Below are 12,071 nucleotides of genomic sequence, written 5' to 3'. Positions count from 1 at the left end.
GGGGAGAGCTGCGGTCCGACCAGAAGCGCGAGCCCGTGCGCCCCGCGCGCCTGTCCAGGGTTCGAGAGCGCGCGGGTCTGCGAGCCCTCAGCGGCGCGGCGCGGGGTGCCTGGGACCAGGGAGGGAGTGGTCTGGGAGCCGCTGCCCGGGGTACCCCAGACCCCCCTGCGCGGGATCCCGTGCGGGCGCGTCCCGCGGCCGCGGGGGTCTGGCTCCGTCTCCGGCGCCCAGACTGACCACTGTGGGGTCGCGGTGACAGTTAAGCCTGGGGCGCACTTTGGGGGCGGGCGGAGCGCGAGGGGACGGGGTGGTGCGCTCCCTCAGCCTCGGTGCCCTCACGCACCGGGCTGGCCGTGAACCGAGCGGAGTGGCCCGGGACGCGGGGCTCCCTGACTCCCGGGGGGCAGCGTATGGAGAGCGCGGGCCCTTCCCACCCGCTCTGCGGTCGGGAAGGTGGCCGGACGGTGCGGTGGCTCTTCCACGTGCCGGGCTCGACTCCCGCCCTGCCGAGCCCTGACCGGGGAAGGTGGACGCAGGGCTGGCTTCACCGAAATCTCTAGTTCCTGCGTGCAGGGGGCGGAAAGTGGGTGTGTATCTGTGGTACTATCTGCCTCGGTGTTAGGGGAGGAGCCTAAGGTAAGGAGGCTGAAACTGGGAGTAACCTATCTGCGGCTTTTATATAAGGTCAGTGGTTAGGTAAAGAAGGGGCCTTTACCTCCGCCGGTGATCAGAAGCCTGCGTCTCTAAATTCTTAAGTCCCCTTGCTTAGGTGAGTCGGCTTACTCTGTAATTGCACTCTGTTGAAATCACTCTGTTGGTGATGCGTGTCCAAAATTTGCAGGACGCTGCTCGTGAGGCTCGTGGTGATGATTATTCTGTTGTTATTATTTGGTCGTGCTCTTGTTTTACCGCGAGAATTTCATTCACTTGGGTCTGAGAGTAATGGTTGGGGAAATTGTGTCAATTATTTGAGGAGAGAAAGCTTAAAAGAACATAGCAGTCTGTCATGAAGAAAAACTAAAGTTTTTTTCTTTTCAAGATTGAGGTTAACATGTAAGATTGATTTGTATAGATCATTGTCTGAAAACAAAACCAGACACGATGATTAACTGAGTTGTCTGAAACCTGTTGCTGGAGAAACTTGGTTTTGAAGTACACTATTTTCATGTCAACTGTTTTTGTCATTCATGAAACAAATTGTAGTTAGAGATATTGAGAGAGCAATGACTAACACTCTTTAGAAGGCGCTGGGCAAACCTTGGACATACCCCAGGTGTTTGGTGGCAGTCTTCCTGTTCATAGTTAAGGGATCAATCGCTGACTGAAAACAGGACCTCATGATCGTCTAGATGATTTTTACAAAACCCTTCTGGAATAGAGAGCAATGTAGATGTTCACTGAAGCTTCTTTCTTTAAGAAGTTCTTTCCACTCCTATGAAAGGTCTGTAGAAAACAGAGATGCCACCAGTCAGCTTTCGGGGTGATACTTCAAAAGATCTTTTTCAAATTTGAAAACAGTTTTTATGTTGCCTATTTTCAATCGGATTCAGTCTATGAAGTTGATAGGCACCATAGTATTCTCTGATATACAAAACGCTTAAATGAATGCCCTTAGCCAAAAAGTGAGGATTGTTACAAAATCATCCATTTTAGTCTTACTGTGTACTTCTTGTCATTATCCTTTATTTAAATTATAATGATATGTGATACTTCACTTGCTGATAATTAGATCTTAAATTTAAAGATCTTAGGATCAATTAATGACCCACCGCTCAATTTCTTGCAAATCACTGGAAAGGGGGTAGAAACTGGTGATTTAATTTTTAAATCAAAATTCTTTTTCACGTTTAAAAGTTTATCTCTTGCTTTTATGATAACTACTGTAAAAAACGTGGCATCAGTGAGGTATAAAGGTTTGGAGATTTCCAGGCTAAGTTTTTTAGGCGCTGTTTTTTTCATGCTTTTAAATTTAAAAGAATATAATTTATTTTTAAATTAAAACTAAAATATCCACCTGCATCATATTCTTTATTAAACTTAAAATACCTTGAACATATTTTTGCAGTTGGCATTTTAAATAAATATTGCTATTTTCTTTGAGGGGACTGTTTCCTTACTCTTCATTTCTTCGTATATTTTTCAGAACGACATTTTAAAGACTTAACATAGGACTTTAAACAATCACAGTATTAATTATAACATCTCTATGACATTAAAACTGTATTATCCCTGTATATGAAAATTTATACAGGAAAAAAGCATGACTTTAGGAACATACATTACTGATCATAGCTAATTGCTCTTAATCAGTAAAAAAAAATCATTTGTTTAAATAAGATAATTATGTATTCGACAGTTGTATGAATGGCACAGTCATGGAAACGCACACAAGTCTTAATAATACATTTCGTTTAGTTTTCAAATTGTGAAATGGTGTTTTACTGTCGGGAGAGTTTCATGAAAACAGTATTAAAATAATACTTTACAAATGTTTTATATATCCTGGTCTGTTACTTTTGCTTCTTTCATAGGATTTGTATATGACCAATGAGCAGGGCAGAAAATGTTGGTCATTCTAATTTGTGGATGTTCTGCTGAATTCACTATCACTTGAACTTGGAAATATAATAATGTCATAAAATGTGGCAAGTATACTGAAAGAAGTTTTGGGTTCCACTAAAAATAAATATCAGCTGTAGAGAATTTTTTTAAAATCCTAATCAAGAAAACGATAAAAGTTACTGGCCTATGGATTAGGGTTAGGGTTAGGGTACCCTAACCCTAACATGTGTCCCCCACCACCTTCAAAATTATTAAACTGAATTTCTAACTTGCTTTTATTTTTCCTAGCAGATCTCTGTACTGCTCTTGACCTCTTGAGCTGTTGCTTTCTCTCTTAAGGCCTAAAAGCAACAAAAAGGGCAGTGATTTAAAAAGCTTAATGCCTTGAAACTGATCTAATTTGACTCCACAAAAATAGAATAAGATCTGTAAATAACCACCTTGCAAGCATAGATAGCCCCAGTGTATCAAACTTTAGTTAGTGTCATAGCGTTCTAGATGAAAATTTTAAATTGAAGACTATTTTTAATCCTCCCCGGCTTTGTCATTTACTATTTGTATTTTATCACAACAAGATGTAGATTTGGGGGAGTTTTATTGCATATCTTTTGAACTCATTCTAATTTTTATTTACCTAAAATACTGTAGGTTTTTGAAAGGAAATCAGCTCAAATAAAATAGACTGTATTTGGGGGGAAACTTTTGGAGATGTGAAGACAACTATCACTGATGATAGTGTATACTTAAATTATTTTTTATTTTAAAAAACAGGTTTATTATTATTAGTATTTTTCTTCAACAGTTAATGCACACGTATGTTTTAATAACAAATGTTTAACTCAGACTGTGAATGTTTACATTTTTAACTATTTTAATTATTATACTGAGGCAAGTAATTTATCCTTTCTAACTCTCCGTTTCCTTATCAGTGTAAATGGGGAAAGTATTGGTATTATTGTTCCGTGCTCTTTTTTTGTATGATTTTAAGACTTTATCAACAAATCTGTGTATCTTAAATGATATGACCTTGTCCCTGAATTTAATTGAGCTAATTCTTTTACAAATATTAATAGTTCACCCTAGTAATTTTGAGATTCTTGTTAACAATGAACAGAAGATAATGCTTGCCATGTGGTGATCAATTTATCAGATGTTTCTGAAATGAGATATTTCATCATTATTCAGTTTAAAACTGTATCTCCTATTCTCTGGTGACTTTGGACAAAAATCAGCCTAGAATTATTTTTGTCCTGTTGATAATATCTCTGTGAGTCCTGTGTAGACACAGTATGTAGTCTTTCGTGTCCATTTTTGCGTCTTCACGCATTTAGAAGGTGCAAGCTGTGCTTTCATTTGATGAAGTTCTAGTCTTTACATATTTTTATGGCATATACTGTGAATGCTTACTGTGTGTTTGTTTTATACTGAGGCCTATGATCCTTCAGATCAAAAGACATTTTAGTGTCGCAGCTGAAAGAATAAATAGGGACCGTGCTTGTCATAAAACGTGGGGCTCCTTCTAAGAAGCCGTATCCCAAAACATAGGCTTTTAGCGACTTGAAAAGTGAACATGCCTCCTAGGAACCCACCAGTTTACTAGTAGGGACTCATTGGAAAAGCCTGTAATTAAGGGTGAATTGTCCAGATAATAAATTTTAAATTCTTCTTATGGATTGTTTAAAAATCCATTCTTTCGTGAACTGTCTCCTATGCAAGAAAGTAAGGGCCTTGACTCCCAGCTCGAACCCCACTCTGTTCCCAGTTCACCTACAGAGGCCAACTGGGGACCTCAGTAAAAGTATGAGGAGGCAGATGACAAAGAAGTGTTGGGTCGTGCCTGTAGATGGGTGTTCCCCCTTTGCAGCTGGGGAGTGGGGAGCAGCCCTCATTTCCATTCTCTTCATGGGTCTTCTCTGGCTTTCTCAGAGCCATGGCTACACTTTACTTCAGCTATTCCAGTGACCAGGCCATTCTCAACTTGAAAATCTTTTTTGGGATAGGTTTCCTTTCTGTATTGCGATTTTTCAGACATAAAGGAAAGAAGTGAAGTCATCAGTTCATGCACCATCAATCATTTACAATGGAGATTTAAAACCATAAGGGAGGATTTACACTCGATCCTATAAGTTTAGTTCAATTTGATTCAGTGTCTTAAGAAACAGTTTTTATTTCACTTCAGTGGGTTTTGTTTTTGTTTTTTTTTTAGAAAATAAATTCATTGCTGGTTTTAACTGATTTTTTTTTTAAGAAGCATTTCAATTCGTGGATTCATCTAGAATTGTAATATGTGGATAAGACCCTTTGAGACACATTTCCTGACCTTCTGGGAAGAGTTCAGATTAGCATAGAGCCGGGGTGTGAAGTCTGCACAGATTACCGTAGATAAGGAGAAGGTAGCTAGAAGGGAGAGAGAAAACTAGGGAAATACCCTGAGTGGGAGTGTAAGAGATCTGTGTGCACTCACTTCCCACACTCAGCGGGTTGCACAGTAATCGTACAGAGACCTGAATGGAAGGGGTTGGTTTCTAAGAATTTACCCTGTGCCTTGGTGACATCAGAAACTTTTAGGACAGCTTTGAATTCTAAAGTTGCTGCTTGGCACTGTCTCTGTCTCAGGAGCTCTGGGTTGCTTCAGGAGAGAGCCCTAGCAAGTGAATGGAGAGGGGATATTATTATCCTGTGTGTTTAAGGAATAACTACTCCTGTATGGTGAAGACTGCCTCATTCAGCAGTGAGATGCTGGAAAGAACTCCTTCACCTTGACCCCATTCCACTGACCATCATTTCGCCTCCGCTGTCTGTGTCCTTTGAAAGTTTGGAGTCTGCCTTCAAAATGCCAATATTCCTTAAGACATCATCAGCAAAAATTTGAGAGTTTAGTTTCCTGGTTTGCTTGCTACCTGCAGGCAAAGCTTTTAAGGAATAATAAACACTCTTGAAATGTAAAGAGGGGATCAGGAGAAGGCAGAATAAAATTAAAGCGAGTCCTGTCCCCAGTTCTCCATAAACCAGCCTTTATGAAACCAAATTTGAAAATAGTTACTTGAGATAGTAGTGACACAAAAGGATATATTCTCCCACACAGGCATATTTTTTTCTCTTAAAAATCAACACAGGGGAATTCCCTGGCGGTTCAGTGGTTAGGACTCTGCGTTCTCATTGCCAGAGGCTGGGTTCAGTCCCTGGATGGGGAACTAAAATCCCACAAGCTGCACGGCCTGGCCTAAAAACCAAAATCAACATGTGTTGTAATTCTTCCTTGAACCATTTTTTCCTTCAGAAAAAACAAATCGTCATTCCTAAACGTCAGTTTAAGAAACTTATCAAATTTAAGGCTGTAGGAGTTGGTAGTTGGCTAGTATAATTAGATATGTGACTATTACTTCTGACCATGTCTTCCTCTCTCTGTGACATTAGACGAATTATCTAGTCCCTTCTTGAGTTAGTTCTTCCAAACTTATAAAGTAGCTTTCTAACAGATTGAAATGAGAGGAATCTCTCAATCACATCATTAAAAAATATGCCAAAGATGTGTAAATAATGCTTAAGACTTTGGCAGATCCTCAGGTCATAACATTTTATACATACTTTATTTTTCCTTTTATGTTTTTTGCCAAAAATACTTACAGGAAATCAATGTGTATCTGATGGAAATAGAAGCTTAGTAGCCACCTGAAAAGCAAGTTCATTAATTCTGTGAATCAGCTGATAGGCAGTGTTTAACAGTTAAGTACAGGCCACCGTCATGGGTATAAGTAAGCATATTGCATGGTTGTGTCATTCACTTTTCCACAGTGTTGCTGAAGTCTAAATCTAAATCAGAGAATCCCTAAGTCCTACCGTACTTACTGTTGTTTTTTTCTGTCAGTTGGTAATTACCTGGATTTTGTAAACAAGGTTTTGATTGTGTATGGACAAGTACTTATATAAAATCTTTCTCTTTTTTATGTGGTGGATGAAGTTATGAAAGAGAACAAACATGAATGGTGTATATATATATATATAAATATATATATATAAATGAAGAAGATACTGTAGCAAATTATTTGCATATGTTCAGAAAATTCAGAAGAGTGAAGAAAACACCCAGGCCTTTGCCAATGTAGGATTACTACATGTTTTCCTAAAGCATTTGGAACTAATTAGAAATACCCTAGTTTTATTTAAAAGCAATATACTTTTAAACTTGGTTTTCAACAAGGTCCCAGTTTGTTGACTTTCAGCACGAGAGCAGTACAATGTCTACAAAAACATAGATTATTAATTTCTTGAAGCAGGACTGACTGGTTTTACTCATCTTTCTGTCTCCAGCACATAGAACAGTACTCTCTAGGTACTTAATACATGTTTTTAAAAGAATCAAGAAATAGTCTATAATAAAGAGTGGTCCTTGGAGCAGCAGCAGTGTCTGGGAACTTGGTGGAAATGTAAATTCTCAGGCCCCACCCCAGACCTACTGAATCAGAAACTCTAGGGATAAGGCCTGATAATCTGTCTTTCAACAAGCCCTGCAGGGGATTCTCTCGTGTAGTGTGTGAGAACCTCTCACTGCTGCTGAGCCCCGTGTCCCATCTGAGAGCCTGGAGCCCAGTGTGCAGCGCAGGCAGTCCGGATTGTTCTCCCTCTTGCCTATAGCTAAGTCTCTTGATGTATTAACTCTGTAGGTAGTGATAGAAGCTCTTGAGACCGTCCTGTCAGTTGGCTCTGTTGGTTTGACATTTTATTAGAGAGACTCAGTCTTGTTTTGGATAAGCTCGAGTCTGTAGAGGCTAGCCGGCTATCTGCTTCGTCGGAGAATCGCTGATTTCCCCTTACCTTTAAGCATGGTTGCCAAGAATCCCCAGTCTGTAAGTTCAGAGACTGGATTTTATACAGTATCTGAGGATGGTCTGGCCCTGGAGGACCCACATTAAACAGACTTACAAGAAAAGGATTTGTAAACTTCAATTCCGGTTTCATAATCTTGGAAAATGTACCAGTCCTAATGATTGTTGATGATAGATTTTTTTTTCAATCCCAAAATTTTATGATTCAGGAATTAAAGAAACTGGTTATTTTATGTATAGCTGTTGTCATTATCACTTAGTTCCGCCTGCTAAAAAGGCAGTTGGGCAAAATATTGCACAATCTGCTGCTGTACCCCTACTTTGGAGATTTTTTCCAAAGAGGTGGAGGATATAGGACAAGCCACACACACGAAGACTTTCATACAAGCATTGCTATAGGAACCAATATTTGGAAATAACTATTCAACAGCAGCGGAATGCTTAAGTAAATTATGATGTAATTAGTAGGTGGAATGTTATGTAATTGTCAGTGACAAATTGGAAAACTAGAGCAAACTTGAAAAATATTTTTTAAAAAGTAACATAAAGAATGTATGTGCACCATTGATTGAAACCTTATATAAACGTGCATATGAAGGGACAATAAAAAAGTTACGAAAAAAACGTATTTTATATTTTAAAATAGATACAGAAGGCTTTTTGTTTGTTTTTATGTTTTTCTCTCTTTTCCAAAGTTTAGCCATTAGTATAAAATTACTTCTCTACTTAAAAGCCTACATTTATTGCTTTTATTTTTTAGTATGTCTGTGCCCCTGATCAGTAAAGATCAAGCAAAGAGTAAATTAAACATTGAGAACCCTCTAGCTGTTTTATTGCTTTTAAGCCATTCAAGATAATGTGAGACAGGACATGAATTCTTTTCTGTTATACCCAGTTTTATTTCACACTTAGTCTTCTCTCACATACTGGGCTTCTCTGTCCTCTGCTGGACTACTCTCTGGGGGGAAAAAATACTCCATCTTTGTATCAGCCTCTTAGTTTTTCTCAGTCATACATACAGTTTGCTTTTGTTGATTTCTTTGGGCCTGTGCTCTATCTGATCTTTAGCATCCACCAAACAACAGCTATTTTAAACAATAGTTTCCAGAGTTATTTTACTTTCCAGCTATCCCCTTTTAAGTCTTTTTCTAAAACCTATGTATATCTATTACGGGTTTTTTTTCCCCTAAAATTAAATAACCTCGGGATAGTTTGTCTTCTAACTCTGATAGAATTTTGAACTTGTAACCATAAATAGCTGATGCAGAAGCACAAGAGGGTAAACTTCTACTACAAATGGTTATTATGAGACCTTGATATAATTTGTGATGAGTAGAGGTCTCCCAAAATCTTGTCAGACCTCAGAGTGAGCACAGAAAAAGACAGACACACACAGCAATATATATGTGTATGTGTATACTATCCAGATACACACACACAGCAATGTCCTTTGAATTGAATACTTCTTCCTTTTCTCTGTTGCATTGCTCTAGAAAATCCCAAAGGGAAAATTAAATAGTTTTGCCTTCGACCCAGATTACAGGTTATATTTTTCTTGTCACTTTCTCTGGAACTTCCTTTGAGAATTTTATATCAGACTGAAGCCTTTAGAATAGCCTTTATCTAAATGAAAACAAAGTTTTAAACGTTATTTTAGAAACTTTATATCAGGGATATTAGCTATTTCTCTCTTCTTTCCCCTCCCCCGCCACTATTTCTGATGATTTAATCCTTAATACAGCCCAAGCCAAACCTCAGTGGGTAACACAAACCTGGAGATGACCCTCCCACTCCCAAGAACAAATCTACAGAGGAGAAGCTCCTTTTTAGTGAAGATTTATTTATCCAACAAAAATCTATTGAGCTCCTACTTTGTGCCAACAGCTGTTTTAGAGAAGGAGTTTAAAGCAGTGAACAAAACAGACAAGGATATCCCTCCTGACATTCATGAGTATTGTTATCTAGATTTAACGAGGGTGTTAGTGGGAGACATGATGACTAAGAGCAGGCAATAGTCTAACCCCTGCCTTGTGACCAGGCAGCGTTGCCAGGCCAGCCTGGAACTGGGTGGCTGTCTATGAGTTAGATGTGAAGGAGGGGAACACCTGTGTCCTTGAATATTTTTCCTAAATCTCTTATATTATTTTAGGTTGTACATACGTAGTATGTATCAGACATTATGAATAATATAATTATTGTATTATTTCATTTCTCTCTTACCAACAGAGTTTACTAGCAAAGGATGTAAGGATGTGTCTTTTGTTAATAAGCTGTTAACTTTTCTTGAAAATACAAATAATAGAATGCTGATTCACTTTGCAGAAGGAGTATGTATTTCATAGTAATTTCAAAATGGATATAGTTAAGTGGTTAGCTATCCAAGTGAATTTAGTTCATAACCTTGTTTATCAGAAAAATGAATTACACCTAACAAAAACGTGAAACAAATTTCACTGAGACTATCCCATTAAAATTTAAAAAACAACAACAATACTTTTTTCTCCTGGGAAATAAAGTTAGCAACTTACCTTTTAAAAGCATATTTAGAATTTTTAAATATTTAGAATATAATGTTTGAGTAAAAGGAGACCCAGATCTTACTTCAAATGACTGTCCTTTGGTCAATGTAAGTATTACTGCTGTTTCAACTTCTGTACTCAAGACCCAGTTGTCTGATTACCATTTCAGTTCTGTTTTTAAATTCTCAGAAAATGTCTTACTGACCAGTTAGAGATAAATCCTAAACAACATGAAACTTTGGGGGGGAAAAATGGTAAGGAAAATAGATTTTGAAGGAAGTTATATGAAGTTAAGTAGAATTAATATTTTCTTATATAGACATGGAATATTAGAGTGCATCTCAATGCAGATGTAACCAAAGCCTTCAAACTTTACAAATTCCACCATAATTTATTCACAAATCCGTGGATTTGTGAGGTCAGATGACCTCTCGCTTTCCAGCACTAGGTTTCCTTATACAGGAAGCAAAGTCTGCCCACCTGGTGACATGGCTTTGTAGGTGGTGGCCCAGGCGCTTTTCAGATTGGGGAAGGGAATCAGAACCTAGCACCAGGCAGGCAAATAACCGAACTCAGTTAAAGTTAAGAAAATGATTAAGTGACGGAACACAGCCCAGTGGTGTGATGTGTCTTTAGGCCGTTCACATGATTCATGTGCACTTGACCATGTGTGCGTACCTGCTGGAACCATCTCTGGTCCTGACAAAGCACAGCACATACACACAGATGTTTTGTTTTTGCCCCACACGTTAAGTTTTAAGTGTCAGATGGATTTCCTTTGTCACACAACGTGCTTGTGAAATAATTCACCCTGGCCACTAGCTATTACACTCAGAAAATGCAGACTAACTTTACTTTTAGCTGAAACATAATTGGAAGAGATTTACTCTGAAATGCAATTTAACACGTTCCAGATTCTATATTACTCATTGTGTTTGCTGATTGTTTGCAGTCAGGTCTTAAAAGTTTTATGTGCAAGTTCTGTACCAAGCAAAATTATGAATTCCTAGAGAGTAGAAATGAGTGGTGAGGATCTTTTTATTCTTCTCACGTGTATGTGCCCTGCTCACCTTCCCTGATCCACAGCGCACAGCACAGGGGACTGAGCACGTCGTCACTATAAATGCTTTCAAACTTGGCTTGATTTTGAGGACTGCTTTGTGCTGTTTCATTGTGGGTTTCTCGGTGCTACTCTTCTCCACATCTTTAGTGTGAAGTGAAAGTCACTCAGTCATGTCTGGCTCTCTGTGACCCCATGGATTGTAGCCCGCCTGGCTCCTCTGTCCATGTGATTTTCTCAGCAAGAATATTGGAGTGGGTCGCCATTCCCTTCTGTAAGGGATCTTCCCAACCCAGGGATCCAACCCAGGTCTCCTGCATTGCAGGCGGATTCTTTACTGATGTTTAGGGAATTCCCTAAATTACTCTCTAAAAATGTTTATTTCTATTTTAACATTTTTGGTTACACAGAGTGATATGAAATTAATGCCAGAAGAAATTTCCATTTTGCTCTGCTAAAGTGAGCAAAATGGGATATGAAAGAAAAAAAAAATGTTAATTATAGACTTTAGCATTCTATGTTGGATCTTTTTCTTGTCCTGGTCAGAAGAACAGGTTTTAAATGGCCTGAGGGCCAGGGCGCCGTTTTACTTTCTTGTTTGGAGACTTCCAGTGGCAACTGTAGCAAATTCAGTTTAATACTACAGTAGGGAGAAAAGTTCCTACAGATGTATGATCCAGAATGTTACTTAGATTTATTACTCATGCAGAAAATAAAACCAGTTCCCTTTCAAACGTTCTGTCAATTGTTAGATAAAACACTACATAGTCTCGGCCTATTCATTTGTTTATAATGTATAAAATAATTATATGCTCAGCTATTTCATATGTGAATCACAAGTATTATCACCATAATTGTTTAACAGTTAATCTCCTTTTACAAGGTAGATACACGTTTATGAGCTACTTCAAATCAAAATACCAGGCAAAGGAACTGATTTACATATAAAAGCAAAGCAAACAGGCGAACTTTTTTTTTCTTTTTTAGTGTGGCCCTGTGATATCTCTGCACGCCCACTTTTCTCCTTAGGGCTTCATGTGTGCCTGAAGAATGAAGGTAGGAGTCTCTTAGCAAGAGATCAGTGCAAGGAACTTACACCCTCTC

At 38.6% G+C, this 12,071-nt stretch overlaps 1 protein-coding gene across 2 annotated transcripts in view; it reads left to right on the top strand.

The window, feature by feature from the left end:
- Window positions 1-200: 200 nt before the first annotated feature.
- The window catches only part of PPARG (peroxisome proliferator-activated receptor gamma), a 124,009-nt gene continuing 112,138 nt past the window's right edge, over window positions 201-12,071 (top strand). Inside the window, exon 1 of one of the 2 annotated variants that reach the window (XM_010862472.1) lies at window positions 201-769. The gene's annotated coding sequence lies outside the window, so the exon portion shown is untranslated. The remainder of the gene's footprint in view (window positions 770-12,071) is intronic. The other variant, XM_010862471.1, reaches the window with a different exon arrangement.

The sequence above is a fragment of the Bison bison genome, unplaced genomic scaffold, assembly GCF_000754665.1.
Source record: "Bison bison bison isolate TAMUID 2011002044 unplaced genomic scaffold, Bison_UMD1.0 scf7180017864482, whole genome shotgun sequence".
In the NCBI taxonomy this organism is placed as follows: Eukaryota; Metazoa; Chordata; class Mammalia; order Artiodactyla; family Bovidae; genus Bison; species Bison bison.
Note: the sequence above shows the minus strand (reverse complement) of the source record. Positions and strands in the feature narration are given on the sequence as shown.